We start from the raw sequence: 9,065 nt of genomic DNA, 5'->3' as shown, positions 1-9,065 counted from the left end.
CCCCCCCCCGAAATAAAGCCGTAAGCCAAAAGGAAACAAAACTCGTCCTCATTTTTTCATCCTCATCCAGTTTTACCATCTCCGAGGATAAAAGTAGACGCGTCGTTGAGAGTAAGGTCGGACGCCTGTTGCATGCTGCCAGTGGTGTGTGACGTCATCGCCGTCACCGCAAAACTAAACGAGTTGCAACGACTGGCGGACGATGCGGACCGCGGAGAGAGCGAGCGCGACAGAACACTTGAATCTGAATCTGTGTTGGTGTTAAGGGTCGAGCGGGGGGTTGTTTGAGGAATTCAACCGAGTGGGGGGGAGTAACTGGATACACGGGATTGGATGGTACACATGACAAAGGCGTGGTTAAATTGTACCCACCCAATAATAAACAAGCGACTCCTACTTGTTAATTTGTTTGCCTTTGCCCTCGGACGCGCTCTTGTATTTTGTTTCGCGCGTGTCTCCGGAGTTTTTATCGGATACTTCGGGCATATCTCGCGGCTTTTGGCGGGGGGAACAGTTGAGCGCTTGCGATTGCACGGATTATGAAGAGTGCGACGTAGAATGGGGGGGAAATTTGGATAATGAAATTTCAGGGACAACTTAGGAGAGGGCACTGATTGTATTCACTGGTAGGGAATTAGTGTTGAAATTTTGAGTGAAGAAGCTTGAAATTTTCAACAGCGATAAAGTTACAGGAAATTTCTGTCTATTGCTCCACTGACGAATCAGTTAGTTTCGTGAATGTTTGAGTAATTCTCGAAATTCTCTGAAAAATATTGAAAATTTTGAAAATTCGGGCAACAGATTTTTTGAATTATTAATTATTGACAAATGGAATTGTATGTGATGTTCAATTTTCACGATGAGTTTGGAAATTCAAGCTTTCATTGAAAAATCAATGATTATTTAACATGAAAAACCCAATTATCTTGAATTTTCAAGACGAGTAGGAAATTTAGGGAACATTTTCATTTGAAATTAAATTTAACTTGACAACATTGAAAATTCAAATGATGGTGTAACTGAAATTTCGAGAAATTTTTAACAGTTCGATTTAGAGGAGAACCTGGCATGAACAGTCACAATGAAGAATTTACCTGAATTCTCTTGGTTTCTATTAATATTAATGGAATAATTGAACTGAAATCTCCAATTGCCATCAATTTTTTCATCGAATTGTCAATTTTTTGAAACGCAATTCCTTGGAATTTCCATCTTTTACGCAACACGGAGGCGAAAATTCCTCAATTTACTCTCCAATTTTTTAATAATTGAAAATTCAAGAATTTATTTCAACGAATTTTCCTGCTTTCCGTCGATTTTCATGCATGAATTAATTGGAATTATTCCATGGAATAATTAACTGAAATTTCGATTTTCTAGTGATTATCCATGTATGAAAATTATGAATTATGAATTTCCAATGACGAAATTCCTTGAAATTACAGTGGAACCATCACCTCTAAAATTAATGCCCAAGTTTACATAAAATTCAATGAAATTCCAAATTTCTAATTTGTAACTTTCAAAGACGAAAATTTCCCAGAATTGCCCCCTAACTTTCCGCCAGAAATGTTCAATCTTCGTGAGAGAATCTCCGAAAAAACAGCATCCACTAAACAACCCAAAAATACAACCAAAAAAAAAAAGCTCGACTCAGCAAATTTTTACTTTCCAAAAACATTATGAAACGTCTAAAAATATTTCGTAAGTTACTCATTGACCTACATATTACTTGACTGGATGTTCCCTCGCTCAATAATAACTTGTTTTGCGAGGATTTTTGAATGAAAACCCCTCCAATATTCAAAACAGGATGTTGAATCAGTTGTATTCACTGACGCTACGAAAAATTGATGGGTATTCTTGCGGGAAAAACACCTGGCATATTTTCACGAATTACCCATATCCATCACGTCTGAGTAATCATGTCACCAGGGTACATTGCCACCTCGATACGTTCTCAATATTCAAATGAGTGTTTGCACAGCGTTGCCCAGAAGGCCGAGTCGAATAGTTCAAAAAACTTTGCATCGTAATTATCTTCCCGCTGACTTCCTCCTACGCTCAACACTCGATTATTTCCACAGAATTGATTGACTAACCATCAGGCACATCCTAAATTTCCCAATAATTATGTCGCACGAACAATGAGTGATCCGCAGTTTATTTGAAACTCCAACAATGAAATCGAGTGAAAAAACAACAGGTGCCCAGTGTGACAATCACCCCGGCAATCAAAGAAAATAGGTCATTGTACTTGACTCAAAGCATACCACAATCAAGGTGATATGAGTTTAGTTACACATCGTCCACGTTTACAAAAAGTAAATCAATAAATCGGGGAGGTTGCGTTAATAATCGAGTCAGAGCAAACCACTACACTGAGAGAAAAATCTGAAGTTCGATTTACAATAAGAAAATAGTTGAGGCAGTTTTGGCGAACGATACGATTTTATTTAGTATGCGGCACATAACATTATAGTAACTTCACAAGCGTCATTTTTGCAAATCAAAATGCAGTTAAACTAACCAAAGTTCAAAAGTAACCACGACAAATCTATCGTGAGTGGAACTATAAAATTTGGTAAGACCAAATAGACCCTACGCTTCAATCAAATCCATCTGTTAACAATAACTAACTGATAGACTGATTCATTTATTCCAAACGAAATTCGTCAACTATTAACGAATGAGAGTTGAATATGACCAAATGAATATTCGTTAATAGTTAACGAATGGTTCACTTGAAAAGTGAAAATCGAGTCAACCGAGGCTCCTCAAATGTGCATTTGTTAACTATTAACGAATGAACATTTGGTGAGATCAAATAGACCCTACGCTTCAATCAAATCCATCTGTTAACAATAACTAACTGATAGACTGATTCATTTATTCCAAACGAAATTCGTTAACTGTTAACGAATGAGAGTTGAATATGACCAAATGAATATTCGTTAATAGTTAACGAATGGTTCACTTGAAAAGTGAAAATCGAGTCAAACGAGGCTCCTCAAATGTGCATTTGTTAACTATTAACGAATGAACATTTGGTGAGACCAAATAGACCCTGGTCTCCAACCAAATCCATTCGTTAACAATAATTGATTCTTTCTATCAGTGCATCAGGGAGGAAAGTATGAACTTTCCGTGCAGGGGTGTGAAAAAAAGTAGTTCTCACCAGTAAATGAATAATTGGTAAAAATATTTTTTTTCATCAAATTCAATCGAATTATCAATAGACTGACAATTCAGGGAGATAATCGCCTCAATTTTCGCTATATTCCACCATTTTCGTTGTCGTGTGGATCGGGAAATTAGAATATCATTGATTATTCAAAGAAATTGCCTGATATTTCAGGATCAAAATGGAGATGAAGGTATATAAATTTAGCGTTGTTAGAAACTTCAATTTTTTTTACTTGAAATTTCAAGATTAATTTTTCAACAGATCAACCAACGATAGATTTTGAATTTAAAGTCTTTATTAGAATAATGAACGAACAGAAATTTTGAACAATGTATATATCCAATGACTGTAAATAATTTTATAATAAGTTGAGCACTTTAAACAATTGAAAAAACATCGGGGAGGATGATGAAGAAAAATGTGAAAGTGTCGATAGAAAAACTTATAACAAAAAATTCCACCAATTTTTTTCCACCCTCCGCTGTATCTTCTCGTCTGAGCGGGGGTGGAATGGGGGAAAAGGGGGGAGGGGGGAGATGCTTGGAAGCGGGTAACGACTTGACCTTGGCTGGATTCACGCGTAGCTGAGCTAACGCAAAATCGAAACGCGTTACTTCCACCGTGTGGATACCCTAAAGCCGGATTCACATCGCAGGAGACGGTGGAGGGATTCCCTTCGTTCAAGCCCCCGCACGGTTTTGAGAGGGTGTACGATCTCCAGAACGTGCGGACTTTGTTTGAAAGTTGAAAGTTGGCAATTGTGAATAAAGCAAAATTTAAAGATTAATTTTTGAATGGAGATAATGCAAGTGTTCTTCAATTGAATTGCGTGAGAGGAATCTGGAAATTTGGGGCATAATGGGTATCATTGAAATGAGATTTGGCAATATTTAAACTGAAATTAAACGGAAATTGAAAGACAACGCGGGAATTAAAGATATTTTGCTAGCGATCAATCGGATTTTGATGTGGAGTTTGAAGAAAATTTCAATTTCAATTTGGTGAAAATTAAGGAAATTCAAAAACTCAATGTAAGGAAGTGTTTAATAATGTTCAAAATTGTTTAAGAACGCAAGTTCTTATTGAAATTTTCACATTTATTGCATGTAGAAAAATTAAATTTTCTTGACATTTCCCAATGAAACTGGAATGAGAAAAAAAATGACATCTCAAGTCCAATTCTAGTTCAAAATGTTGAGAATAGTGTAAGTCTCAAAAAATGTCGAGCATTGCATTTCCTATTTTCATACAAAAATTAATAAATGAATGAATCAACTCCGGAATTAAAAGAACTCTTTCGAAAAATAGACTTCCTAATTTATTTCCACAAAAAAAAGTGTTCCGACGATTTCAAATAAAAAATTAACTCCGGAAAATTCACCAAAATCTTTAAAGATGGAATAATCCAGTTCAAAACTGTAGTCGAAGAAAGAAGCGTCGAAATACTTGGATATAAGATCCTGACAATAGCTGGAGAACCAAAATTTGTTCCTCTCTCAAATTCAAGTGTAGCCACGCGTGTGTCTCAAATGTGTCGAGTGTACTTGATCGTTAACATGTGCCACTTTTAGCCTCGTATTTTGTATGTGGTACAGTTGCACGTTCCCAAGTACTTTCCACCTCTCATTTACTTTTTTTTCTCCTTTCAAGGGTATTTTTTTTCACGCTCAAAGAAGAAGACAGAGACCAATGGCCACCGACGGAGAGCCAGCGACCGGAGGGGGGTGGGGGGTGGAAGAGGGTGAGTCACCCGTGGGGCACTCTGGCGTGCATAACGCGACGGCCTTCTGCCCCCTCGTGTATACGCGTGACTAGATAACGTTTTGCACAAAGAGGGACAAACGCCAATTATATTTTAATAAGTCTCTCTACTTTCCCGAGTTGAGCGAAAAAAATCGGTATCTACCCCTCGCGAGAGCTTCGTTTCGTCCAAAATATTCAAATGAAACCTAAAAATCAGAGATCTAAAAAATTATAGACGAGAAATTCGCGAAAGCTTCATTTCATCAAAATGATTTTTTTTATTGAAAAAACAAAAATCTTGCGCAAGATAAATCAAATAAACTAGAACGTTGAATATCGTATACGATATTCAATGTGACGTTCTAGTTCTTTATTTATAAATAAGTAATTTTTAAGAATTTTTAACTGAATGCCTAATTTTTTTAGGATTCTTTATTGAATGTCTAATTTTTCATAATTTTCTATTGAAAAAAAAATACAAAAAAATTACGCGAGAGAAATTGGATAAACGAGAACGTCACATCGATGACGATCTCCATAGCTCACTCGGAAGCGCACTCGACTCGAAATTCTGAGGTCCTGGGTTCGAGTCCCGGCGCGGCCTTCGCTTTTTCCCCCCAATAATTCCATTCAATTTGAAAATTCCAATTACCTAATGACGGTGAACGTGTGAATTGAGGTTACAAATACTCGCAAAAATGATCGCGAATATAAAAACTCAAAGAATTACAGAAAATAAAAATAAAAATGAGATGCGTTTGGACGGAGAGTCGATCTCCATCTGTCGCGGACAGGAAATTTCAAATAACCCCTGAAGAATGTCACATTAAATATCGACTTGAGAGCAGGAAATCTCCGACGATCTCAATAGCTCACTCGGAAGCGCACTCGGCTCGAAAATCTGAGGTCCTGGGTTCGAGCCCCAGCGCGGACTTCGATTTTTTCCCCCAATAATTCCATTCAATTTGAAAATTGAAATTCCGTACTGACGATAGACGTGTGAATTGAGATTACAAATACTGGCAAAAATGATCGCGAATATAAAAACTCAAAGAATTACAGAAAATAAAAAAAAAATGAGATGCGTTTGGACGGAGAGTCGATCTCCATCTGTCGCGGACAGGAAATTTCAAATAACCCCTGAAGAATGTCACATTAAATATCGACTTGAGAGCAGGAAATCTCCGACGATCTCAATAGCTCACTCGGAAGCGCACTCGGCTCGAAAATCTGAGGTCCTGGGTTCGAGCCCCAGCGCGGACTTCGATTTTTTCCCCCAATAATTCCATTCAATTTGAAAATTGAAATTCCGTACTGACGATAGACGTGTGAATTGAGATTACAAATACTCGCTAAAATGATCGCGAATATAAAAACTCAAAGAATTACAGAAAATAAAAATAAAAATGAGATGCGTTTGGACGGAGAGTCGGTCTCCATCTGTCGCACGCAGGCAATTTCACATAAACCCTCAACAGTGATAATACCCGAGATAAGCGCCTGCGCATCGATGCGATGGTGAGCGCCCCCGAGAGTCCCTTCCACACGGTTGAGCATCTCCACCATTCAGAATCGATGATGTCACGTAGAGAGAGGCACCGGGGGCAGCACAATTCTCCCCCACTACGTCCACCATCCACGGCTCCACCACGTGGGGGGAACACTGCGGGCCTCCCATTGGCTCGCGGAGGTGCTCCACCACCCCTCGGTTATATTTATACCCCAGCACTTCGCCGAACCCGACTCCCTGCGACCGAGCGAGACGGCTATACCTGAAAAAAAGAGGCGGAGAGGGAGTGCTCTGTGTGCGTGTTTGTGCGGAGATTCCGAGGGATTTCTAGGGGGTGTTCGCGTCCGCGCCAAAACGCCACGCGACTCCGTGCCGACGGCACCACGGAGCCAGCACTCACAGCCTCCTCGTCGTGCACATCGGGTACACGCGCGCGAAAAATCATCATCATTTCGAGCCCCCTCCCACCCCAGAGGCGAGTGTTTACCCCGTTAAATCGATGTTTGTGATTCACCTGAAATTCAACACAACGGAAAATTTGTTGTCATGGTGAGGTAGCACGATTAATTAATCCCGGAGATTGCAGTGCGGTTTGTCTCTTCGTTGATTGATCAATTACACAACTTCGACTGTGATTTACTCAACTGTGATTTCGTGAGACTGTGGCTGAGGCGCTGGGAGAAACGCCAGCGGCGAAACTTGGTGAGTTTTGATCCTAATCGAAATTTTGCCGGCGAAGGGGTGGGATAATTAGGTAATAGACGCGTGAAATTCTCCGTGAAGCCGGGGGCGCGGACTGAATAGTCGCGGTACACAAGTGTCGCCGGCACCCCCGGGGTCTCAGTCAGGTTTGACGGAGTGAGGGTGTCTTTTGAAAAGTTCTGGTAAATCTCCTTCATCCTAGATTTTTTTTCTCGTTCTTGTCGCTTTCATTTTTCGGAGTCTATCGTGTTTGAAAATTGCCGGGGCTGGATGAAATCATCTCCGTCGGATCAACTCGCGTCCCCCGGTGTGAGGCACAGTACTTCAATCGACCATGCAGACCCCCTGGATACTCGATAATCTTCGAAACACAACGTGGAACATAAGCCCCAGAAAAAATTTATATTCGTCTGGAAAAATTGTGAATGACACGGCGGAGGGGAATCGGTATTGTTTGGGGATTTTTTTGCGTAAATAAATGGTCAAAATGGCGGAGAAATCAGTTAAATAGGTTTCAGGAAGTGACAGGAAAATTTCCTAATTAAACTCTTGACTCCAGAATTTGGTTGTGAGTTCCTCATTCATCTTAAAAATTGAATAAAATCTAGTTTTTTTAATAGAGCTTGCAACTTTATTTCAATAACAGCTTGAATTTTCAATACATTTGGAATTGATAAAACAGTTGCCTGAATTTCAAGAAATTTTCAATGATTTTAAGTGCCTTTTGGAGCTGAAAATTGACATTTCATTGAATATTCCACAAATTAATTGAAAAATTTAGTATAAATTAGTCGTTTTTAAAAATTTCGAGCCTTTTCCCATAATTTCAAGACTAATTGTCGTTTTAAGGATGATATTACATGTGATGACTCCGTAAAATCTCCTAGTTAAACCCCTCCCCCCAAATGTTTCAAGTGAATTCCTCATTCATCGTACAAATTGCATAAAACCTATTTTTCCAAATTGAGCTTTCAATTTCCTTTCAATAACCCCCAGAATTCCCAAAAATCCTTATCAAAGTTTCGTCAAATATCCAATAATAAATCACCTATTGTACCCGAAAATTGAAATTTCCCAAATAAATGATATTATCAAAAACAAAACACAAAAAGTCGTTATAAATGAGTCGTTTCTAAAAATTTCGAGCCTTTTCCCATAATTTCAAGACTAATTGTCGTTTTAAGGATGACATTACACGTGATAACTCCGTAAAATCTAGTTAAACCCCTCCCCCCAAATGTTTCAAGTGAATTCCTCATTCATCGTACAATTTGCATAAAACCTATTTGTCCAAATTGAGCTTTCAATTTGCTTTCAATAACTCCCAGAATTCCCAATCCATTCAGAATTCCCAGAAATTTTTCTCGAACTTTCATCAAATATCCAATAATAAATCACCTATTGTACCCGAAAATTGAAATTTCCCAAATGAATAATGTCACCAAAACCAAAATACCTAAAAATGTGCCACAAGCAAATCGCGCCTAAAAACGTCAAGGCTCCCATACCCCCTTCCCTCCGAAACCCCCGCAAATTCCCTAATTAACCCCCTCCCCTCATCGCCCTTACCCACAAAAACCCATAGAAACAGTGAGAAACGTGAAGATCCGGTATGGCAACTCATTTATGTTTCCCTCTTCGGCTGCAGCGTGAACCCCGAGTATTCCCCCCAGTCCTCCCGCCACGAGTGTCATGTACAACGAAAGCGACGACACGGAACGCGACACAGGACTCAGTTATTATCCCCATTATTACGCTTTCCCAGCAATAAGCACCGTGAATCCGCGCCCCACATTATGCTCAAACAATTTCGGAAAATGCGCGGTTAATGATGTACCCCTTGAGTAGTATCAACCGACGAAAGGCAGACAGCTTCGCCAAAAGCGTAACACTCTCCGCCCCCCCCCCCCCCCCCCCCCCCCC

This window comes from Diachasma alloeum, unplaced genomic scaffold (assembly GCF_001412515.2).
Source record: "Diachasma alloeum isolate Michigan unplaced genomic scaffold, Dall2.0 Dall_scaffold_00177, whole genome shotgun sequence".
Taxonomy (NCBI): Eukaryota; Metazoa; Arthropoda; class Insecta; order Hymenoptera; family Braconidae; genus Diachasma; species Diachasma alloeum.
This window is presented reverse-complemented; position numbering follows the sequence as displayed.